Below are 26,978 nucleotides of genomic sequence, written 5' to 3' on the forward strand. Positions count from 1 at the left end.
CAGGCAGCAGACCTGCCTGCAAAAGGTGTGCCCAGGTCAAGGACCTCCTGCAGCAGGTAGCTGAGCTGCAGAAGGCGGTGAGAAGGCCGTGTAACATCAGGGAGGTGGAGAAGGAGTTAGATAGGTGGTTCCAAGTTCACTCTGCAGTGGACCCACAGCCCATGGCCAAACAGCCAAAAACTCCCCCACTGCCACACTCGGAGGGAGGGGGGCCAATAATGGAGAAGAATAGATGGTTGCAAAGGCAAGGACCAGCAGGAGGAAGAGACTTCCCTTGAAGCCTGAGGTGCCCTTTCAGAAGCACTTCACCGCTCTGCAGACTGAAGAGGAAAGACACATCACATCAGGAGAGACACCAGAGCTGAGTAATGCAGCCTGATCTGCTCCTTGTATAACAACCAGCGCCACTAAGAAAAGGCGACGGGTGATAGTAGTAGGCGACTCTCTTCTGAGAGGTACAGAGGCACCCATTTGCTGTGCTGATGCACTCTCTAGAGAGGTGTGCTACTTACCGGGGGCTTATATCAGGAATGTCACCGAGAGGCTACCAAGCCTCGTACAGTCCACTGACTATTATCCGCTGCTGCTGTTTGACGTGGGCACCAGTGACACAGCCAGGAGCAGTCTGAGGACTATCAAGAAGGACTACAGAGCCCTGGGAGCGGCGGTAAGGAACTCAGGAGCACAGGTAGATTTTTCATCAGTCCTGCCGGCCAAAGGGAAGGGGTTTGAAAAGGCCAGTTGAATCTGGCGAGTCAACAAATGGTTATGGGACTGGTGCCACAGCCAGGGGTTCAGCTACTTAGACCATGGGACTCGCTTTGAGAAACGTGGTCTGCTGGGGGCTGATGGAGTCCATCTGTCAGAGAAGGGGAAGAGCATCTTCAGTCATAGGCTTGCCAAGCTGGTGAAGAGGGCTTTAAACTAGAGATGCCGGGGGAGGGGAACCTCAATCCATCCCACTCCTACCAGTTTGATACCAGGGCCAGCAATAGGTGCCCAGAGCCTGGAGAAGGAACACAGGTCAGCAGGAGAGCACCCGAAGAGCAGCACAAAGTAACTCCAGCCAGTACGACCGCTTCATCGGGGGCCCAACTTCAATGCCTCTATGCAAATGCACGTAGCATGAGGAATAAGCAAGAGGAGTTAGAGACGTGCGCATGCCTGCAAGGCTATGACCTTCTTGGCATCACAGAGATGTGGTGGGATGGCTCCTATGATTGGAGTCTTGGGATGGAGGGATACAGGCTCTTTAGGAAGGACAGGCAGGGGGGACAAGGAGAGGGCATCACCCTCTATGCCAATGACCAGCTGGAGTGCATGGAGCTCTGCCTGGGGATGGGCGAGGAGTCAACCAAGAGCTTGTGAGTCAGGATTGAAAGGAAGACAGGGACAGGTGACATTACAGTGGGGGTCTGCTACAGGCCACCTGACCAGGAAGACAGAGTGCATGAGGCCCTCTATAGACAGATAGGAGCAGCCTCACGCTCACAAGCCCTGGTCCTCATGGAGGACTTCAACCACCCCGACATCTGTTGGAGGGACAACACGGCAGGGCATAAGCAATCCGGGAGGTTCCTGGAATGTGTTGATGATAACTTCCTTCTCCAAGTGGTAGAGGAGCCAACGAGGAGAGGTGTTACACTGGACCTTGTTCTCACCAACACGGAGGGGCTGGTGGGGAATGTGAAGCTCAAGGGCAGCCTGGGCTGCAGTGACCATGAAATTGTGGAGTTCAAGATCCTTAGGGCACCGAGCAGGCCACACAGCAAGTTCACTACCCTGGACGTCAGGAGAGCAGACTTTGTCCTCTTCAGGGATCTGCTTGGTAGAGTGCCATGGGACAAAGCCCTGGAGGGAAGAGGGGCCCAAGAAAGCTGGGTGATATTCCAGGATCACCTCCTTCAAGCTCAGGAGCGATGCATCCCAACAAAGAGGAAGTCAGGCAAAAACGCCAGGAGGCCTGCATGGGTGAACAAGGAGCTCCTGGACAAACCCAAACACACAAAGGAAGCCTACAGAGGGTGGAATCAAGGGCAGGTAGCCTGGGAGGAATACAGAGCAATTGTCCGAGCAGCCAGGGATCAGGTCAGGAAAGCTAAAGCCCTGATAGAATTAAATCTGGCCAGGGACATCAAGGGCAACAAGAAAAGCTTCTATAGGTATGTTGGGGATAAAAGGAAGATGAGGGAAAATGCGGGCCCTCTCTGGAACAAAACAGGAGACCTGGTTACCCGGGACATGGAGAAGGCGGAGGTACTCAATGGCTTTTTTGTCTCCATCTTCACCGGCAGGTTCTCAAGCCTCACCACCCAAGCAGCAGAAAGCAAAGGCGGGGACTGAGAGAATGAAGAGCCGCCCACTGTGGGAGAAGATCAGGTTCGAGACCATGTAAGGCACCTGAAGGTGCACAAGTCCATGGGACCCGATGAGATCCATCCGCGGGTCCTGAAGGAACTGGCGGATGAAGTTGCTAAGCCACTATCCATCATATTTGAGAAGTCGTGGCAGTCTGGTGAAGTTCCCACCGACTGGAAAAGGGGAACCATAACCCCCATTTTTAAAAAGGGAAAAAAGGAAGACCCGGGGAACTATAGGCCAGTCAGTCTCATGTCTGTGCCTGGGAAGATCATGGAACAGATCCTCCTGGAAGCTATGCTAAAGCACATGGAAGACAGGCAGGTGATTCGAGAGAGCCAGCACAGCTTCACTAAGGGCAGATTGTGCCTGACAAATTTGGTGGCCTTCTATGATGGGGTTACAGCGTTGGTGGATAAGGGAAGAGAAACTCATGTCATCTACCTGGACTTGTGCAAAGCATTTGACACTGTCCCAGACAACATCCTTGTCTCCAAATTGGAGAGACATGGATTTCACAGATGGACCACTCGGTGGATAGGGAATTAACTGGATGGTCGCACTCAAAGAGTTGCAGTCAATGGCTCAATATCCAAGTGGAGACCAGTGACGAGTGGCATTCCTCAGGGGTTGGTATTGGGACCGGTGCTGTTTAACGTCTTTGGTGGTGACATGGACAGTGGGACTGAGTGCACCCTCAGCAAGTTTATCGACAACACCAAGCTGTGTGGTGCAGTCAACACGTTGGAGGAAAGGGATGACATTCAGAGGGACGTTGACAGGTTTGAGAGGTGGGCCCGTGCGAACCTCATGAATTTCAACAAGGCCAAGTGCAAGGTCCTGTACATGAGTTGGGGCAATCCCAAGCACAAATACAGGCTGGGTGGAGAATGGATTGAGAGCAGCCCTGAGGAGAAGGACTTGGGTGTGTTGGTTGATGAGAAGCTCAACATGACCCAGCAATGTGGGCTTGCAGCCCAGAAGGCCAACCGTATCTTGGGCTGCATCAAAAGAAGCATGGCTAGCAGGTTGACGGAGGTGATTCTGCCCCTCTACTCTGCCCTGGTGAGACTCCACCTGGAGTACTGTGTCCAGCTCTGGGGACCCCAACATAAGAAAGACATGGACCTGTTGGAGCGGGTCCAGAGGAGGGTCACAAAGATGATCGGGGACTGGAGCAGCTCCCCTATGAGGACAGGCTGAGAGAATTGGGTTTTTTTAGCCTAGAGAAGAGAAGGCTCTGGGGAGACCTTATAGCGGCCTACCAGTAGTTAAAGGGGGCCTACAGGAAAGATGTGAAGGGACTTTTTACAAGGGCATGTAGTGATAGGACAAGGGGTAATGGCTTTAAACTGAAAGAGGGTAGATTTAGGTTAGATATAAGAAAGAAATTTTTTACTATGAGGGTGGTGAGGCAAGAGTTTGCCCAGAGAAGTTGTGGATGCCCCATCCCTGGAAGTGTTCAAGGCCAGGTTGGATGGGGCTTTGAGCAACCCGATCTAGTAGAAGGTGTCCCTGCTCATTGCAGGGGGTTTGGAACTAGGTGATCTTTAAGTTTCCTTCCAACCCAAACCATTCTATGATTCTATGATTCTATGATTCTATGATTCTATGATTCTATCATTTCCTGCTACGTCAACTAGAAAATGGTCTGTATTTAGAAAATAGCACATCACTCAGAGGTATGGTGAGACTAAGAGGATTAATGCTTAAAAAGTTTCTTAGGACTGCAGAAAAGTGAGTTTATATTGTATTACACCTAGGCTGTGAAAACAATCATCTAGTTTTAAATCATTTTCTCTATCCATAGAAGCTTATACTGGACCATTTTCTTTGGCTGTAGCTTTTTGCGTTATTTTTTGCTGATGTCTCTGATTGTCTAAACTCTATGCAAGTATTTTTTCTGTACAGATTAGTGCCCATGAACTTCAATTACTGTCATGTTTGAAAGACATGTTGTTCCCTCTACAATTAAGGTCATTAAGAAGGTGCTAAATAAGGTACATACACTAACGTGGTTCTTCTCAACACAACTACCTCCAGTTCAAAGTTGGAGTTTATTGTTATCACGTCTACTCCAGTTTTCAATCCTTGAAACAGCACTACCACCTAAGACAATAATTTCTCTTACGTATAATTTACCTTTTCTTACCTTCTAAAAAGTTTAATAGGAACTGTTTGCAGTGGAAGGAATTTAAATTCTTAAACTGATGTTAGAGCTATGAGGAAATAAATTATTTATTTGTGGAAAAAAATATTTTTTGGGTTAGTTTTTTACTTCTAACCTTGAGAAATAAATAGGATTGGAATATATAATTGTAACAATGAAGATGAATATGAATTTTTTTCATCCCCTTTAAGATCCCTTATACACTGTTTTCCGGTTCTGGCTTTTCACAGTCATTTCTATTTAAAAATCTAAGCCATTAAGATAAGTAGGTTCCACTTCTGAAGAACATTGTAAGATAAAGTTAGGAATGTCTTTCACGGTAGCAAAATAATTGCTTTGGAAATGTACAATCACAGATTTCAATATCAATATCTAATACGAAAAGGAAGGATATTTGGTGATCAAGGTGATGAATTGTTTGTATTCTTGCTATTGTTTTGGATTTTTCTCTCAAGAATAAAATAGACAATTAAATCAATTTTTAGCCACCATGAAAATTATGATTTAAGATATATTTTTCTTTAGAATAATTTGCTGTATGAATGGAAACAAAATTGGAATTTGAAACAAAAATGGCTTTCAGTGAAAAGAATATTTTCTTGGAGCTACCTTTTAGCACATAACTCTCAAGAAGTAAAAAAAAACCAACCCTTTTTTCAACAATTAGCAGGTCATTTACTCTGCCTAATATTTAGAGATTATTTATTCCTGGCCTGTTCCTGTGTTCTAGCGTAAAATTTCAACTCTTCCTAAGGTTGTTACCTCTGTGAAAAACAGAAGCTAGAATCCATTCACACACCCAGTAGCCTGGTTTTTCGATCTGTTAATTGCTAATAAATGCTATGGGATTATCCATAATCCTCATCAAAATCCATTGAAGTCTATGAGCATAATTGCCTAGACAAATAGAGTGGTGGTATAATGGGAGAAGTAAAATGTTGTCCTGCTTTCAGCAGGGATAAAGTCAATTTTCTTCCTAGTAGCTGGTACAGTGCTGTGTTTTGGATTTAGGATGAGAACAATGTTGATAACACACCGATGTTTTAGTTGTTGCTAAGTAGTGCTTACACTAGTCAAGGACTTTTCAGCTTCCCATGCTCTACCGACTGAGAAGGCTGGAGGTGCACAAGAAGCTGGGAGGGGGCACAGCCAGGACAGCTGACCCAAACTGGCCAAAGGGACATTCCATACCATGTGACGTCATGCTCAGTACATAAACTGGGGAAAGCTGGCTGCGGGGGCCACTGCTCAGGGACTGGCTGGGCATCGGTTGGCAGGTGGTGAGCAATTGCATTGTGCATCACTTGCTTTCTGTATTATTATTATTATTATTATTATTATTATTATTATTATTATTATATTATTTAATTTCAATTATTAAACTGTTTTTATCTCAACCCATGAGTTTTTCTTACTTGTGCTCTTCCAATTCTCTCCCCCATCCCACCGGGGGAGGGAGGAGTGAGCAAGCGGCTGCGTGGTACTCAGTTGCCAACTGAGGTTAAACCATGACAAACGTAATTGTATAAATATTCTGTGTGTATAGAACAATTATTAATATACAAGAACCAGGATATATAATAAAATCAACATGACATTAAGGTCTTTATTGTTTTTTTGATTACTTCTAATATTTTATTTTTAATATTTTAAAGCTTGAGCCTTTAACAATCATCTTTTCAATCTTTTTATAATAACTATTCTGCCCAGAAATGTATCTTTAAATAGCAAATTGGTTAGTTTGTTTTAGTAGAAACTTATGGTAAGCATGAATTATAAACATCTCAAGAAAGATCAGCCTTTGAGCTCATGTGTAAAGAAAGGTTTGCTGCTTCTGATTAGAATAAGATGAGGCCATGTTATATTTCCAGGATTTGTGGTAACATGGAGCAAGTAACCTGAAACTAGGTTACTAAGCTAAGGAGTTGGTGTCTGCTTAAAATCAACATTTCAAGCAATAGATTACCGAAGTGCTTTTTTTTTTCCCAGGACCAGTAGAACTTAACATAATGTATAAACATGTTGATAAATAGGTTAGAAAGTCTGTTACCAAATGAAGCAGACATTTTCCTACATAACTTTGGCTTCTCTGGAGGCTCAGAGAAATCTCTGCTTCCTTTTAGCAAACTACCAAAACAGAGGATATGTTTAGGACAATCAGGAAGGTCTCCACTGTACGCAAGTGAATACGATTTTTGCCATTATTAGTAAAAGGCTGCAGGCTTTGTATGGACCAGAAAGAGCAAGGCCTCGGGTATAGCCTGGGCTTGCCTTGCTCTGAGTTGGGTTTAGCTATTTTGAGCAATTGGCTGGTTGTTCTGAGCCAGGGTTTGGCAAAGTGAATCTAAGTTGAATGGCAAGATAAAAATTAAGGAATCAATCCTCTTGAGACCTGTAATGTAAAGTAGTGTGAAAAAAAAGATCCAAAATGTTTAAAAATTACAGTTTAATCACCAAGCCAGAAAGATTTTTGGAACAAATTTAAGACTTATTCTTGATACAATGTAACCTCTCCTTTCAAGACAATAAACTGTTATAAGATTAGAACTAGTTCAGAATGTCTTGATATAGACATCCAGATAACAGGGTAGTCAATAACATATGTGAAGAGATTAGCATTTACACACTAAATAACATATTTCATTAGAGGACATAATCAGGGATATCTATCTGTCTGTCTATACACACATTCCCACTCCCTGCCAATGAAATATGCCCTATTATAGAAATATATATACATCTATATGTAACCTTATGGACCATAAAAGAAACTGAAATTTATTAGTACCATTAAACCAGTGAAAACTTACTGCAACAGCTCTCTAAAGACAACACTTGCCTATTTCCTTGAGAAATTAGAATTGGAAAGTTACTAAGGGTAAGATAAATACCAAAGAAGGTGAAAGTGTTCTTACATGTAATAATGGAAGGAGACTTTTTTTCCCTTGACTTTGACCCTCATGCAGGAGAACGTGAATAGAACCCAAAAATGACCTGGAGACCAGTTATGGATCAATAGGAATGTAACAGGAGCCTGTGGATATGTAGATTGAGAATGACCTGAATCTTCTGAGTCTTGGCTTATGTTTACAAGGTATTTCCATAACTGAAAAACAATGAAACAACTTTTTTCATTTTGTCATTCTTTACATGTATCCGTGTATCTGTTTTGAAAAGAGCCCAAGACTTTACTTTTCAAAGCAAGGAAAAGATTCTTTCATGATCATCGAATTCAGAGTAGGACATTAAAGAGCTAAAAGCAGGCAAATTAGATGACAGTCATAATAGAACTGCAGGTTGTTAACAAAAATATATTTGTCAATGTTTGCATAAGTCTCAGGAATCTCTAGAAAAGTTTGAATTAATTATTATGTACGTGTTTATTTATGGACTAGATTGACTTCTTGCATTGTGGCTGGGCTTCCTCTCTCATCACTTAAATTAACCTGCTCTAGGAATAAGATATTTTTGTGTTCATGTTGAACACTCAGAGAAGATTTCTCCTTAAGACATAGTCATTGACAATATTAGCCTTTAAATTGACTGCAAAAATTTGTTGTTAACCAGAGCCTAATACATTCCAATTATTCAAGAGTCTTCTACATTTGTTATATTGCTAGTCACTTTGTTTGATTTATTAGTTCCCAGGAAGTAAAAGCTAGGTAAATTTATCAAATTTATCCAGCTATGTAACTGTAGACAAATGTGACAATGAGAACAACACAAGTTTTATAAAAAAAAAGAAAGAAAAAAAAAAGGGTTTTATCCCAAAGCTAAAAGTTAAAAAATATAAGCACAATGCAAGAAAAATACAGACCAGTGCTATGTGTCTTCATGCGTTTTTTGAATAACAGTGCCACATCAAATTCTTTCTACCTTTTCCTTCCTCACGACTCATCTTTCCCCTCTCCTGTATCACCACCTAAACCTTGCTGTGATATCCATTTGTAAGGCTATACTGTGAGTTTGATTATGGATCTGATCTTGTTAATTTTTTTTTTTGTTTGTTTGTTTGAGGTGTGTGTGTTTATGGGTTCTCCACCTGTAGTAAATCAGTTTCATAAAAAAATTAATTGCATAAATGAACAAATATTATTGTATTATTGAGGTTGGTATATATAAATGTAGGTATGAATGTATATATATGAATATATGGCATTATTTATGTATCTATGAATATACAATATATATATTATACCTGCACTATTTAGGGAGTGTGGGACTGCAGATAAAGTGTAGGAGCGAGCAGTGGAGTCAATTTGGGATACCTGTATTGGTATGGCTGCCATATACAGAACCTTATTTTTTAAGGTATACTGAATAGAAAATTACTGTCACCATCACTTAAGAATTTTAGGTTATAAAAGCTGACATGAAAAAACAGTCTTGTTGAATCTACCGGTGTTAATCTTACTACGAGCAACCTCAGAAAATAAATTAGCATGTCTTTGTTTTGTCTGGTGAGCTTTCTTTTAGACTGCATTTACTTAATTAAGAATTCCTGTATTCTCTTTTCAATCTTCAAAAAGGTTTAGTGACTTTTTTATTTTGTTACTGTTACAAGTGAAGATTCAGTGACAGACCACTTTCATCAAAGAAGTCTGAGATGACTACAGTCCCTTCCAGTTTTGCTCTGTGGGGTTTGGTTTCCCTTTGGCGTGACTCCTCTGGAGTTTAAACTGCTGATGCTTCAGTATATTAATTTTCATTGAAATAGATTTATCTGATAACTAAATATCAGAGTTCTACAACACTGTAAAAATTGTATGTTATCAAGCACACAATCTTAGTATATTTTTTCCTCTTCACAGAAACCACATATATCAATGGTACAAATGGTAGAGGTAACAAGCATTTTGTCCAAACTATTTCATCCTGAACTGTCAGTGTCACAACAATGCATAAGGGACTTTGGATTTAGACTAAAATATTAAAGTTTAAATACCTGCTGATATATGGCTGCTTTGAAAACTGGACAAAAAAATTGCCATATATAGGAGCCACCTTCTATGATGAGATATATTGCCCAATCAACTGCACTATTTCTTTCCCCAAAAGAGGAAAATGAGGACAAAAAGAGCCCAGGTTTTCATGTGATGCAGCTTTTGTGAGATGAAATACAAAATGAAACTAACTTGAAATGTTTCATATTTGTTCTAGACACAAAGGTGTTGGGTTTTGTTTGAGGTTTTTTTATATTTAAATCTAAGTGAAATCAAGCACAGCCAATGCATTTTTGTTTTAGTTTTTCTTACTTGAAATTTTAGAGGGTCAGAGAAAATTAGATCTCTCTGACTTTGATTTTGATAAAATCTAATGTCAGTTCAAAATTCCCAGTCAGTTTATATGTATTGCCTCAAATCCAGGCATGAGACTGAATGCAGATAATAAAGCTATAATTCCTATATTTTGCTATTAGCATATGTATACGCTGCTACAATTTCTTTTCCTTTTATGGTTTTTCTTACAACATCATGATTTAATAGAACACAGTTTAGCCTCCTTATGATTCAACACACTGAGAAACAAAATGAATATTTTAAAATTTTGCTTTTTTAGTCTCTTCACTTTTTACTATACATCAATAATAATTTATAATAATTCTGCCTGCTCTTTTCCAGTTATTATAACAGGTTTTATTATAAATCACTGTGTTCATGTTCTGCAATGCAGTATGTTCATAACTGAGTTAGAACTTCATGACCATATGCCCAGCACTGCAGGGAAAGTCTATCTGAGGGTTGAGGTAGGATGGAACAGAAAGTAAATTATTGTCAGAATTACTAAAAACTGAAAGCTCTATTTTATGACAAAGAACAACCAAGATTTTATGTTAATTGGTTAAAAGATTTAAGAGGTGAGCCATACTCTCATAATAATCAAAACTGCTTATAACATGTATATATTAAAATAACATCAAGGAATGCTGTTTTTGTTTTGGTTGTTTTTTTCCCTAACACTTTTATCTAACAGATGAAAATTATAATTAATTCTAAACACGAGCAATGTAAATCATGAACACGGATGCGGAGATTGCATCTTTTTAAAGCTGCAAATAGAATTTAACAGATCAAAATCAGTCAAGTTTGTTATTCTATTCACAAAGACATAAATTCTTCATCAAATTTTATTACCAGACTGACAATATAATTTAACCGTAGCACTTAAATGGTAATTAAACCATCAAATGTTCACGTTTGGTAGTTAAGTGTTATTATTTGTTGTGGTTATGTTTTCTGTTATGGTGACATAAGGTACATGGGGAAATTTCCTGCTTTAGATGGTAATAGAGCACCCTAAAGTGAAAATTATGTGTCTCTGTTCTGAACTTTATTTGCCAACTTGCTGGACAACCAGCTTGATAATTTATTTTATTTGAATTTTTTTCTATATTCTTTGAAATAATCCTTTTTTTTTTTAGCCTAAAAAATATTCTTCATCTGACATTTTTTACACCTTCCAGTCCATAGCCTGCTAGCTGGTATTATAATTAATCTGCACTAAATAATTCAGTACCATTATAGCTCCTGTGTTGCCCTTTTGATAGCCTTTGACTAAGGAAAAACATTTGCAGTTTATTTTATATCTGTTATACAATTTCAAACTTGAGGAAGTACTTTGAATCTCACAGGTACCTGATGCCCTTAATAGCTTATATAAGGAACTTCATTTAAAGGCGCTGGGAGTTCATAAATGTAGTTGCATGTGTTGCACAAAAAATCTTTATGAAAAAATTATTATATGAACAAATGATACATGAAGAGATGGAGCAAAATGTGCTACAAAAACTCACAAATGTAAACATTAAAAGATCAGAAGGTGATGACTTCCAGTAAAAAAAGATAAATTCACATTTTATGGAAAGAAATCTATTACAAGAAAGGTCTCTAAAATCCTTCTCAATTCCAAGCTTATTTTTTGATGTGCCTTGTGAGCTATGTCATGCATATTGGTTCTGATGTTGTGGCAAACATATCTTCAACACCGAACTTTTATCTGCCCACCTACTGTATTTGCTGTTACTCAGTTGGAAGGAGTTTGAAATTAGCAATGGGTAATCTCAGTGACAGGAGTCCAGTCAACTGTGCTTTTATTGTAAACAGACAGTATGATAGTGGTTGAAGATCCTTGACCTGTGAGTCCTAACAGCTTTAATTTTAATCACTGTGGTCAGCATTATGACAATACCTCAAAAAGCATGATATAATCTGTATTGATTCATAATGTAACAAATTTTTATCTATACTTATGTGACGGTGTGCTCCCCCACCCAACCTGACCTTTATCTCCTGTAACGCTGCTCAAGCGATGACTGCTGGGTGGTCGTAATGGATGCTGGTTGTGACAGCTGCACCCGTTCAAAGTGGATTCGGGAGCCAGATACCAATACAATAACCAATGGCTATTGTGAGAAATACGCCCACCTAACCACAGTGATTGGTATGCAAATATGACTATGAGTCAATCATTTTACCCTTATAAATAGTGAGCATCCCAAGAGCTCTTTGAGCTCTCCTGCATGGTGGTGGGTGCATGACAGGATCTCCCCTTGAGTAGGGACACCTCCCAAGGTTACTCCTTGAGGTTGAGAGATTCCTTGCCTCAACAGATCCTCAGTAAGTGACTATAATAGCATGCTAAACTTTGAAATCTTAGCTAAGTGATACAAAGGACTAATTGTACATATACAATCCTTTAGACATAAACCGTTGACCAAGTCTGGGACTTGGTTTGGATCCAGCCTCACCTAGACTCCTCTCTGAGAAGGAGTCTAGAAAGCAAGGGGGTCCTTTCTGAACTTTCATGGCTCAACAGGAGGGTCTTCCTGACAGTTTTGTCTGACTCTGTCCTCTGTGCAGTAAATAATCAAGTGTACCTTGCCATCAAATCTTGTTAAATCACTGTTGCATTTACCATTAAACTTTATTAACTCACTGTTTTCTATCAATAAGGTGTATTGTTGCTTCTCTCTTATGAGTGAAGTGCAGTCTCACTCCATCTGTGACAACTTAACAAAAAGTTATCTAATATTACTTCATGAGAGCATAGGAATAAAATATATAAATTATTTTTGAGGTATTTATGTCATATTTTATGTCTTATGTTTATGACATATTTTCATTACTTTCCAGGGACTTGATGCAAATAAGTTGATGATACATCCCTAAGAGAAAACTATTCACTACTTCTAAGGCTAGAAAAAAGATTGAAAACATGATAACTCAATGTTAGCTGTAAATTAGATTATTAATAAAAACTAAATACAGATTATAAACATCCATTGTCTTCAATGTTCTTATTAAAGTGTTAGATGTTCTGTGGTTGCTCTGTCATGTTCCCTACTTTTAGTAAAATGGCTGAGTATTTCACAGTCTGGAGTAATACGGTACTTCACTTTACCTGTTCCTTTCCTCTAGAAGATACAAGGAAACTTTGTCAAAATTCTTAATATTAAATTAAACTCCCCATTATTTTTCTGCAAGTCAGAGTGTCCTTCTTATTACCGCAAGTCTTTGGAAAACACTTATTTCTTTATCTTTGCATCCAAATCGGCAACCTCACTCTTTAATAGAGACCTTTTGTTTCCTCTTAGATATCCCATGAAATACAATATATACTCTTTTCCTTATGTTGTAGTGTCCTGACTTGCCACACTCTTTGGAAGTAAAAAATGTCTTACTATGCATTTTTTGTTGTGAATACTTAAGATGTGTTCAGATAAATTTACAATTAGATAATTACAGTATAGGCAAAATAGTACGCAATGTTTATAAATGTATTGGTGACAAAATGAAGACTTTATCTACTTACATATTGATTAGATGAGAAGATATTCCTTTTTATCCAGCTGACTTGCTATAGACTTTTCTAACTTGCCAAAGTCACTTCAGGGTAGAGTTCAATGAGATAAGTTGAGCTGATTTTATAGTTCATTGCTACTGAAAGAAGTGGCTACTCTTGCATCTCTGCACTCCTGGCTTCATCCCTTGCACTTCTTTGATCCCCAGTGAGCTAATTCCACTCACTAAAACAACAGAAACTAATCCAGCAAAACCTAAAGAAGTAGTAGTTTATTGTTGATGCAATGAGCTGGAACTGCTCACCAAGAGGTCAAATGAATGCCAGCGCCTGCACAAGAAATGAGGCATAACTTTCACTGAGAGAAGGGGAGGAAGAAGTAGGACTGCTGATTTAATGGCAGTGCCTTGATAGATCAGTTCATCTGCCCTGTCTGATTGCATCTGGAGATTGCATCTAGTAAAGAAAACATTTTTTGGAGGATCATGCTAATTTATGTGAACTCTTTCTCAAGTTCTCTAGAAGAACCAAACACCTGTACTCAGTTGTATTCAGTTTTACTCATTCATTCTTATTTGAAAGATAATTTTGTTATATGCTTTACTTAGATTCTTTTTCTTAGATTCAAATGCATTTTTAATATTTCCTGTACCTTACTGACTTACTGGAAACTTTCCACTTCAACAAGTTGTTGAAGTGATTGTTGTTGAAGTCACTGTGAAGTTAAGTGGTAGTTGTAGAAGTAATTACTTTTTAAGATACAGATCATGCCTTCACTAGATAAGGAGATAATCTAGCAGTTTATCACTATCAGAAAGACACAGTTCTGCCTTTTATCCCTCTCTAACCTACTTTTCTATTTCTAATTTCATATGTATTGCATTTATCTTGTGTCTTGTTCATTTATTGGACTGCTCCCTTAGATAATGTAACTCACTTCCTCAGCAGAAAATCGACATAGAAAAAATGCCAAAAAGGTGGCTATTTTTTTTCTTGGATGAGTACTTTGAATTCATTCAGAAAAGGGATTGAAGAAACCAGAGCCAAAACAAGGTAGGTAAAACATCAAAAAGTAGTATGGTACAAGGGAAGCAGTTCTGGAGGTGACAGAGAGAGGAGAGGAAATTTCATCTTTCACTTTACTTCTGGTAGTGTGAACTATCAGGTTATGTTATTACAAATAGAATGATAGCATCAGTTTTCATCTCTCAGTTGGAAGTATTTCCAGTACTGAGCTTTATACTTTATTTGAGTATACATGATACAGATGTATCAGATAAAACCATAAAGCTCATTTTGAGCTACAGTCTGAAAGAAAACACAATGATAATGAGCCATTAGGTGTGACAGTGGATTACAGAGAATGATCCATCCAACACTCAGCATCTTTATTCTAAGGTAAGGTAAGATTTGCTCTCCTGAATATACAAAAGGACTGGAAATAAGTAGTGTGATCATCACCTCATTTGATCCAGGGGCAACTATAGGCAGTAAGTACAGTACGAGCCAACAGTGTACACATAAGGCAAATAAGAGGCAATGGCATCTTGGGAAGTTAAGAAAAGCTTTTTCACCAGGAAGTTGGTGCAGCACCAGAACAGGTTTTCCAGAGAGGCTGGGGAATTTACATCCTCAGGGGCTTCAGTTAGTCAGATTCTACTTAAGCAAGACTCAAGATTCAGGTAGACAACATCACAGCTGACCTGAATCAGTGCTGTTACCATCCTGTTTTGAGCCAGTTGGACCAGAGACCTCCAGAGATCCCTTCAATCAACATTTATGTGATTCTATGGGACTGTGACTGTTCTTTTTTTTCTGCATTTTTTTGCACAATCACTGCACTACAAATGGCAAGGGTTGGAAATGTTGGCCTGAAGTCCTTCCTTGTGCAGGATGTTACCCAGGAATGTTGTTTCTAAGTGCCTTGAGTATTTTCTTACCTCTCTTGTTCATGAGGCTTTGGATTCATACAAATAAAATTACAAATTAAATAAACCATTGTCTTTTTTTTTTTATTATTTCATTTTAAGATTGGTGGTCAAGGACTCCTTTAACAAGTTGGCTGAACTAATTAGGAAACAAATTCTATAATCTTTGATTCTTGTCAGGCAAATTTATATCATCCAACTGTGATCCTGCAGCCTTTTAAAACTTAACAGAGCAAACTCCTCAGCATTAAACCTTAATTTAAATGAGGTATTTCAGAGCAGACTCAGCTGCCTTTTTCATGTTTCTTTAACAATCTCACTCCTTCTCAGCAAGGAGTCGAGATGCCTGTGCACAGTAAGGTTTGATGGGCTTTAATTTGTACTCAGAGAACTACAAACATTGGTTTTTTTTGAATAAATGCTGTACTTCAATAACTGTTCTCTACTGATTTGTTTACTTATTTTCTGATGTAATTTTTTTGTTATTTTTATGGTAGTAATGGTAGGATCAATTTAGAAGACAACACAGAAATAAATAAATACAGATTGTCATCACCTGTTTAAAGTAGTAACCTTTTTCCATTATTTCCTTCATTGGCAATTATTAAATCATGCAGCCCCACTGACATATTTTAGTAATCAGTGGCACAGAACCAATCAAGTTTTGTGAAGAAATATTTAGGAATTTTCTCCAGCCAGAGTCTCAAAGTTTTTGATGTTGCATGAACTTGTCTATCCACACCTGAGGTCAGTAGTGGCCAAAAGCCAGTATTAACTGATTGGTGTTGATGTTTGCAAAATGAATTGCTGGGCTAATTCCAGCAGAAGGGTCCAAATGTCTACAAAATAATTGGCAGAGCTAGATAGACTCAGCAAAAATGTGAGTGACCGTTTAGTCGGGGTGACTACACTTTCAGCTGTGCCGCCTTCTGTTAGTCTCAAGGATAGGTCTCATTTACAGTGCAGTGCTGTAACCTAGAAATTCTCTGTCTAAATGTAGGTATTTAGAGAAGAAAATACAAGAACTTTAACTCTGGATATCAGAAAGTCTATTTTAATAATTCATTCTGGCTGGCTGTCTTTGAGAGTTTTTCTGCTTTTCCTCTTACTCATAAAAATTATGAGTATGATATATAAAATTAGCCAGATAGCTTATAAGCTACTGTTTGCATAGATAGAGGAAAACAATATAAATACTATATTTATATTATAATAATATAAAGACAAAATAAGTATTTGAGAACTCGAAACGTGGAATTTCAAACTGATGATCAATACAGTATTTGTTGAGCTCATTGTACTTACAGAATTGAAGTATTTTTCTGTGCTACAGTCTAAAAGAGTTGTCTTCTTTGGAAAAATATACAAATTTCACCCACACAGCTTAACTAAATGCTGACATTGAAATGTCTGTTTTACCCTTAATTTCTTTTCTTTGGAAGATATTCCGTATGCTATTCTGCTGTTCAGATGGAAAACAGCATCTGCTCAAATGGAAAAGTCAGAAATAGAAGTGTTAAAGCAGTCTATCAAGAGGATTTGCTTTAGATTAAAGAACAGCAATACTTTCTAACAGCTTTCAGTGTTATATGACGTCTTCTTATTACTATATATATAATGAGTGGAATCTTATAGAACTTTCTAAGATGAATTTGAATCTCCTTTTTTAAGTTTTAAATAAAGCTTTCAATATTTACAATATATCTACAATTCACTCTCATTGGTGTTAAATAGTAAAACACTTTATTTATAGATTTTTGGAGAATTTTTTAGCTAAAATCTACTTCAAAATGACTGAATGACAGAATCCTATATAATAAGAAAAGGGGAATGAGTATGGGTTTTTTGTTATCAGCACCTGTGATCTGTTTGATGAGGAGGTCATTGATAGGTAAAAACTGCTATGACAACTATAAAAATAACACATAAGAAGGCAGTTCTATATACTCTCATATCCACATTTAGAACAGCAGTAAGAAAAAAAAAATCAAACCCTTAGGGTGTTGCTTGATTTAAATTATTGGCTTCTAAACTTTACAGAGCAAGGTAAAATGCTGGGAATGAAAGTTCATTGAAAACATGATAGGGTTAGTACCCTTGTAGGTGTCCTAGTAAGTGAGAAAGAAATACAACCACTGCAGTAATGTGGGAGAAACAGAGTACATTTATCAGCTCTCTTCTCTTCTGGATAATAATTTTTAAAACTTCAAGGAATAACAGCGTCCCTTAAGATTTTCTGAAATACTTGTATTCTATTGACAGTGATATAGGACAAAAATGAAACCTTGAGAGGTGTGTTATGCTTCATATTTATCAAAGTCACCTTTTACTACCCCAGAGTCTTCTATAATTATGTCCCCTGTGTAATTTATGTACTGTCTTTTCCCAAAGAATTCAGAAAAGGAAATAGTTGCACAATCTTTTTTGATATTTTTTCTCCGCAAGAATCTTATATTTCCTGGGAGTTTTTATTATTATTTCCTTCTGTCCTGATTTGATGTTAACCATTTCCTGGACGGTTTTGAGATTCTTGAACTGTTCTGGATGCAGAAAAGTTATGGGTACTTTTATGTCTTGGAACTTCAAATCAAACTTGTAATTATTTGCGTGGTGAAACCCTACAGGATTAAAATTCAATATGCCAGGTAAACAATGAACAGGACACAAAATTATTATCTTCATTTTATAAATGAGTAGCTGTGTATCTAACTCTGGATCTAGTGCAATAACAAACAATATCAAATCAATAAGATTGATGTTACCTTGAATTTAGCTGAAAACATTTTACAAGTACTGGAATTGTTCAGTTTTATTGGTTAAGTAACTAAGGTTTGTTTATTAAAATCTGACAAACATTAATTCTGTGAAAGCTAAGCATCTAAACTTACCCAATTCACTTGAAATATTAATTTCTTTGATCTATATCTATCTTACAAAAACATTATTACATTCAACCCAAGTTATTCCTTGATTGAGACCTTTTCCTTATTCCCTATATGCAATAAAATGTTATGACCTCTTCTGCAGATACATAAATACATAAAAGTAGTACATGAAAGGATGTCCAGTTCCAGAAGAGAAGTACATCTTAAAATGCAGAAGACATCTGACAGTGAATAAAGAATGGACACAAAGATATGTGTGAGAGAGAGGGAGTCCAGAGTTAGAGGGTACTGCAAAAGTAGGTTTAGGCCTTGAAGAGAAACCTATATTTAGGAGACACTAAACAAAGGACATGAGACATATGCAAGGTATGTGTTTCTCTGACCATTTTTTTTCTTTCTGAAATTACCTTGACTGGAAGGTAAACATCAATGGAAGATACTCTATGTCTTCTTGCCTTTCCACCTTCTACATTAATCTATCTCTAGAGGTTGTGAGTCAGACCTTTAATATTAATATTGTTTCTTTATTTTCTTTCTTTTTTTCTTTTTTTTTTTTTTGTTTTCCTTAAAGACTTCCTATTGTACAGTTTTATGAGGTGGGTAACACCTACCATAAAGTGTCTTGAAAAATACACATGAATTGGTTTATGATCTGCAGCACAGCACTTGGGATACAGAGATGTATATTCTCTTTGTTTTATTAAAACAGCTGCAGCTTTTCTTTATTTATTTCTTAGGGCACAGATTTGATGCCCTCTAGTGACCGACCACTTGGTTTAATACTTGAGAAATTTACATAGAGAATGGACTGGGTACAGATGTAAGTAGATCTTACATATCAACATGACAGTTTTCTGACTCTGATATGCATCATGAAAGCCTTTTCACTCTTTCTTTCTCCACCAATTAACATGATTCTAAAATTATCTGAACTTTCCCTGGCCCCCCCCCCCCCCCCCCCCCCCCCCCCGGTCAAACAGTTTAAAACAAGAAAACATAGTTACAACTATGAGAGAAGATAGTGATAAACACTGACTTGAGGGTTTAATTTATTTATTTATTTCAAATTAAAGCCATTTCTTCTTCAAAGGTTGAGAGAACTGGCATATGCTTACTGTCAGGCTAACAAACTCTGCAGACTATGAAAGCACACTGTGGCTACCATATGTTAGAGAACATATTATAACTGAATATAAAAGCTGATAATTCTGTGTCCCTCTGTCCTCCACTTTTTTCCAAACATACAGTGGTACAATATACGAGTAGTGCATAAAACATTCATCGCTTCTATTAAGAGGTTATCTGCCACCTTCAGATGACTGAACATGATAGCTGAAATAATCTATACAAAATTGTGTGGGAGTGATGGAGTTTTATAATGTAATGTTTCTTTGCAATTTTCCAGATTTAACAAATAGGTAATTTTTTTGCACATTTAATTTGAATCATCAGTCACATCATCATATCACATTGTTTAGCCTCTAAATACATCCTCCTTTTGATAATTCTTTAACAGAATTAAATTAAAACTTGGGTTTTACAAAGGTTGGGGAGCTATAATCAGCCTGTAATTGCTACAAAATTTACCAGAGAACTGTAAGTTTTAGAAGCAAAGTCAGTGTTGACTTCTGTGCATCATAATGTGGCAGATGTTCTTATGATGCTAGAGATGTAACAAACTATCTGTAAGTAATTTGAATAACTGGTGAAGCAAGTTATATCTGACAACACCAGGAAGTTATGAACATGAGGAGGGGCATAGTGTGACCCCTTGTGGTTAAGTAGGAAGGAAGATAGTGTATTGTATTGCTCTTTTTTCCTACTTAAAGCTCCAAATATATTTTAAAGGCTATGCAATGTAGTTACATTTAAAAAAAAAAAAAAAACACAACAAAAAAAACAACCAAAAACCCCCCCTCAAAACCCCCACCTTTGTATGATTTTGCAGTTGTTTACAAGAGAACTTACCATGAAGAAAAGCCTTGAAGGAATGAAAGTCAAATAATTTATAGAACAAAGCTAAAAATTTGTCAGTTTTTAATCCTATTCTCATAATTTCTTCAGAACTGACTGTAAGCATAGAGGAAAAGAATACTGGATCTTAGCAATGTTGGACTCTGAACTGTTGGAGCAGCTTAAGTTTGAGTAGTTTCTTGCCATGCCTGTGTTGGAATTTATGACTGTATAGCAACATCTGCAATATGTAAAAAAAACCTAGCTTATTTGGAAGTTAAAGATTATTTATCAGATTGTCTGTGATACAAAGACAGAACTCTACTCTCCTTTTTTTATTAAAAGTCAAGAAGTCAGGACAAGCTTTCTTGAAGATCTATGCAGTAGAGGAATTTCTGCCACAATAGGCAGGAACAGAGCAGTTTTAAGCAAAGCAATATTGTCAGTTGCTCAAGGCAGCAGACGGCAGATGACGGCAGAATCAGGTATTGTTGTGTACGGAGGCCTGGATTTTAGTACAGTAAAAAGCAGCAATAACATTGTGGCAGGAAAAGGTTCCTGATATTTTATTTTGGCATATCATGAATAAATAAATGAAAGACTGAAAGGAAAAGAAACTAACAAGTCAATGCCTGATCCCCATCACTGTAGGGGTTGTTGCTATTGTTGTGTTTGCTTGTATATTGTCTTTCTCCTTGATCTTTGTCTGGTTTTGGACTTCAGAAGTAAACTTTTTTCTCCATATCCCAGTAGAATATTTAAAAATTTAGAAAAAAATTCCCTAGCTCATATCTCATTATTGAGAGTTATAAATTATCTCTAAATCTTATTCCAAATTTTCATCTGTAATTTTTTGTTGATAAATTTTCAGTGTTTTATTAAAGAATAAAATATTTTGTGATGATTTATAAAGTTTCCAAAAGTACTTATGTTGTGGGGTTTTTTTAATATGTTACAGTCTTCTTTATCCATTATTTCCGGCACACCTACTAGTAAATAACACTAGTGGCCCTGCATGTATGATCAGGAAAAAAAGGCTAATATTTATCATTTGTACAACAGTATGTGCTGACTGTGCAAGCAACCATGAACCTGAAGTTTTCAGTCCTCTGGGGAATTTAATCTTTAACTACTTAGATGCTGGTTATGTCAGTTTTGGCTGGATACCAGGAATCTCATTTTCTCTTCCCCTAACATAATGCAATATGCATTAGTCTCTGCTTTTCACATATCCCGAATTCAAGAACTCTGTTAAAACCTTGCAGCAACAGTATAGTAACTTGACTGTACTTTAATATACAGAATTATTGTTTATAAAGTCTTAATGTCCTTTACTTGCAGATAAAATATTTTATTGAAAAACTACATTCAGAAAAAGCTATGGTACCCTCAGAACCTCTCAGATGTATTCATACCTCCTTCACAGCTGTACAAATATTATGAGGGACTGACACCAGGAAGACTGAACTCTAGATCATTGTCTCCAACTGAGGAAGGGAATCTTTTTGTACAGTGGATCATTTAATGGAAAATCATTTCTGTGGACAGGAATATAGAGCTCTAAAGTGCCCCTTAGGTCAGTTAGTGTAATCCCCTGATAACCAATGGCATTCAAATCATGTAATCATATCTATCAATGTAACTAGCATCATCCTAAGTTTTCACGTTTCACCCTAACTAATTCACCTTTTCTCAGCTTATATCTAAGTAAGATATTGGTCACTGCAGTGCCTATCATCTCTCTCATTAGTATTTCCACTTGTAATTTGCCTTCTATAAGATGCCATATGTTATTAATACATCTTTGTTAGCCTTCAGGTTGCAGTCTGCAGTACATGCTAATAATTCAGAGAGATGTGATGCAGAAATTAACAGATATACTTTTATGGAAGGGTGGCATGGAAAAATAAATACTGATAACTAGTTCTGAAAGCAATGATTACATTTTGGTTTGTATGATTAATTCTGCTTCTCCTGCTTGTCTATCAAGGTGTAAAAATGAAGTATGGGATGATCAAAATATGCTTTGCCAGCAATTTTCAGTCAAACCCCTTCATATTTTCTTTGTAATGATATGCGTGTCTCTCAAGCAATTTTGTTTTCCCTGTGTCATAAAATATTTCTTATAGTCTGTTTTGTTTCTCACAGAGAATGGTGACCTTGATCATTGCTTTTCTTTGCAACTTTTCTATTAAAAAATGGAAAAACAAACAAACATACAACACCTTTATGAGCTTCTGAATAATTCAGTAACAGTGATATCTTTGTCAGAGATGTCTCATGTTATAAAGAAACATTCCTAGGAATTTTCACTATTAACCTACCTAGATTTAAGTCTGGACATTCACAGATTATACACTGTCTTTACTACAGTGAATAGAATGCATCCTTTATAATCAATTTTCATAGACAATTCTTATTTTATTAGTTCATATAGAAGATATATTGAACAATTAATTATGATTGTTTATGCTATTTCAATTCCATTTACAGTTACTTGCCACCCTTCAAATCAACATTAACTATTTTTACATTGTACTTATAAGAATACAGATGGGTGACCTAGGTTTGTTTGTGTTAATATAAGCAAAAGATAAATGCATTTTATTACAAAAAAAAAGAAAAAAAAATCATAACAAAAGCCAAATTGCAAATGTTAATGTTTGCAGCTACCTGAGACAAAACTGTGAAAGAGCTCCTCTGACTGCCATCCCCACATTCTCAGTACCTTTACTTTTTTTATCCCTTGGTGAGTATACCTTTCAAATGAAATCTTCCCCAGAACATTTACACATCATTGAAATTCTTGTGGGAAGGCTGAATCATTCCATTCCCTAAAGAGATCAGCATTTGATAGTCCAACTCCCTATCCAAAACTGATCCTTTGAAGTTTCCCACTACCAGTCCACTTTTAGGTTCCAGAACTTCAGTTCCAAAGGTATCTCACTATCAGTTTCAGAAGTAACAATAAAGCATTGAACAAATTTTGTGGAAAAGGATTCACTGGATACCCAGTCCTTTTCTGTTGTGTGTGACCTTGAGAGAAAGAAAATTATCCATCTTGTGCTCTCATGATCTTCTGATTGCCCTTGCATAATCAGAAAATTCTTCATGTTATTAAAATAAATGACTAAGGAATGAGAGGGTAAACATACAGCTTAACACTGAAATATTGCTCAGGTTAATTGCTAACATTTTCTCTACTCTTAAGGATGTTTAATGCCATTCTTATGGATGGACCAATAAGATCCACAAAGCCAGAAAAGAAAATATATTTTACACATGGGAATCATACACTTTGATGGTCCCCAGTAGGGATTCATTCATAGGAAAACCTTGTGAAGATGGAATTTGTTGCGATAACCTTCCAATAAATCTTTTTTTTTTTTTCCTTATGAAGAAAACTAACCATTTTTAAACAGTTTAATAATAATATATGTAATATTTAACTATTCAAATAATGGCAGTATCACAGTCTACTTGTAATAATGAAAGGGAGAGCTAGGATTTGAGCTTAAATACACTGAACTAAAAATGATAGTTTTACTCCTTACTAAGGCAGAGATCTCATTTGATGGGACAGAAACAAGTATCAGAAACCTTGCTGAGCTCAAGATCTCCAGTAGAATGAAATTGACTTTGAAAGAGAGAACTTTTAGCATTTAAAAAGCCATGGAGACATAGCACATGTACTGTTCTAAATAAAGAATGTATTTTAAACAAAGATAATGTAGCCACAACATCTTTTTAAAACAAAAAGAAACCCACCCTTTTTTTTACCATGTTTACTGATTGTTTGCAGAATATTGGAAGACATCCAGATATAGGTGTTTTAAAAACAGTCAGTCAATGCTAAGTGCACTTCAGGGATGGAAGCTTCTAAAGAAAAACAGAGCAGAATGTCACTAGTATACACGTGGAAAGTAACAATTCCATGAGTGAATCAGGCACCCTGGAGTATGCAATATACAATTGAAACACATGGAAAGCTAAAGAAAACTATAGAAATTAACCACATTCTAAAAAATGAGCAATAAAATGCAGCATTAGTTTCAAAAAGGGAAGAATTTTGCCTTAACAATGAGAAAACTATGTCAGGTTGCCCACAATACTGAAATATTTGAAGAAAAGAATTTAGAAATAGAATCTGAAACACTCATGAGAAATATAAAACAAGTAAAAACTGAAATCTTCAGTGCAGTCCTCTTGCTGTCTGATTGGTTATATGTGGACAGGCATAGTTTCAGAGTAATATATTTAAAAACTGGATGCCCAGTTTGAAAAGTGTAGAATATATTTTTCCAGAATAATACTTACCATTAAGTAGGCATATTAGGTATTCAAAGTAGAGCTACAGATGAAAATTTTTTGATCCAGGGCTCAAACAGGACATTTATAAAATGAGGAATGTGTGCTAATAATTCTTTTCAAATGTTTTAATTAAAGGTAGACCCATTAAAGGATGTTAATGTCTAAAATAAAATCTAGATAAAAAGGTCAAAATTGTATTTATAAAGAACAAAAGCAAACCAAACAAAAAGAGATTGCATGAACACTCACACATAAAAGACCAAGTCACATTCAGTGAAATTTAAGCCTGTAAATTCTCAGTTTACTGAATGAATCTTTGCGTAGTCTTGTGTATGAGCTATCTAGGATTCCTTTTTTTGTGTGTGTAATACTGCCTCAGTTTGAGTAGCTAACATCTACCACTAATCTATGTATAGGTGAGATTTAGAAGTAAAAAGATTTTTCTTTTAAATATTCTGGGATTTCAAATTTGCTAAGCATTTGGGAACTATCATGCCTTCATAGAATTACAACTTCCATTCTTTTACTCTTGAGTGCAGTAATGACAACTCCTTCTATGACAACACCAAAGGAGGGGATTGTGTCAAATGTTTTATAAATCCTGGATGTCATTTTATATCTCTCCTGAGTAAAAAGGAATGACAACTTAAGATGTTTCAAATCCTAATTTTCCACCTCTTAAAAGATCCAGGGTTCTTTGGATCAAAAATCAATTAAGAGAAGTGTATGGAAACTACTCTCTTCTTGTTATGATGAAACAAGACCATGCACAAAAAAAATCAGAATAGATTTGATCAGAAAGGAAGCAGTAACAGGGAATGTTACTCTAGAAGGTTTATGTGGTTGATTCTGGATTACTATTGTTCATATTGTAGATTTCCATGTTTCTTACAGAGTATACAGAAAAAAAAAATCATTATAGCAGACAAAACTCAGCCCAGTCAATTTACATAGTTATGCTCCTTTTGATTTCTGTCCATCAGATCATGAATACTTTCTTGACCTCCTTATGGAACTACAAAAAGGGCAAAAGGAATTCCACCAGTTGAGAGTGATACAGCTCACATTGCTTCTAGTTCCTATTCATAACTTTTAGATTTTCTTAATCTATTACAGATTCTTCTCCTCTTTAGTTTTTTCAATGAGTCCTTTCTAGATCGAAAGTTTCTTGTTAGTAACATAGGTAGAATCTAGTTCTCTGAAATTGTATTAATTTTCTTTAATTATTTAAATATCCTGTATAAGGAAATAGAGCATTGTCCAAAGAACTTTATCCAGGTCAGGTGACTATGGTCCCACCTGTTTTAGCTGAAGTTCTGTGGATACCATCTGTGGTAAAGGTCTGACCAACTCAGGTAGCACAACAATCGTCCTTTCTGTCAACTGAGGCTGGGGACCTTGTGCAACTTTTAAATTGGGCAATGGTGAGAATGAAGCAAAATATATTAAGAAAACATAAATATAAGCATAAGCAGACTGCTAGACTGAGGAAGAAGTAAATGGTCTTTTCAGGAAAGAGGAGAAAGTAACCCCTACCATGAACATCATATTCTTGTCAGTGAAGACATCAGGATGCTGTTGTCACGTCATAATCTCCCCTTGCCAGTCTGCTTGAAAAAGAGTTAAGTGTCAGCCCTGGGAGCCAGAGGAACACTGCAAAAGTGAGCATTATACTACAGGACAGGTATAAATACTAGGAAGGAGAGGGAGTTTTATGGCAATTTCATCTTACTGTGAATGAGGCTTTCCATCTGGATTCAATAATTCAGACTACTAGACTGATTTTTTTAAAAAATATATATTGGTCAACAATAAGTTCTTAATGCCATATATGGTGTGCTTCCTTTTGCCCATATCAAGATTTAAAATGCAACAGTTTCAAGATAACATATTTACTTACTAAGTAAGTAGAGATGCTCAGAAATTATTCAGTAAGTCACTTTTTTCTCATGGGAAAAAGCCAATGAAAATTTTTTTGAATATATGAGTTTCAATGGTGTGTAATAATCAATAGGTTGGTTTGGGGAAGTCAGCTGTGAATGAGGAGAGTATAATGTTGTAGTCTAATAAACCTGGAAGCCAGTGATAATAATATTGCCAGTGATGTTATAAACTTTGGCTTTAGGGCTTTGGTTGTATCTTGATAAGCACTTTAGGGGAACACTGTCCATATTTTTCAACTGTACCTTCAATAATATGAATACTAAAAACCTACTTAGAAAACAAATTAAGATTTAATCTTGTATTCTCTTGACTCTAGAAAAGGGGACATTTTGTCTCCAGCAAAATCCTGTCTATTGGAAACATTGTGACCCGCAGTGTTTACAGTCTTAAGCCAATGTGAACTTACTAGAAACTGTATTGCAAGTGTTATCTTTTCCTTGATATTGACATAGTACCACAGATGATTGAATAATTTTCATAAAGGTGGAATGTAAAGATAAAATGAGCAGGATGTGCTTACTAAAGCTTTTAAGAAATATCATGTTCTTAAATAATTTAAAATCACTTTTCTGGAAAGAGCTGAACTTAAAACAGGTACAGTAGGCTGCTTGAAACACTACGTTACATACC

This window comes from Aptenodytes patagonicus, chromosome 4 (genome assembly GCF_965638725.1).
Source record: "Aptenodytes patagonicus chromosome 4, bAptPat1.pri.cur, whole genome shotgun sequence".
NCBI classification, from domain to species: domain Eukaryota; kingdom Metazoa; phylum Chordata; class Aves; order Sphenisciformes; family Spheniscidae; genus Aptenodytes; species Aptenodytes patagonicus.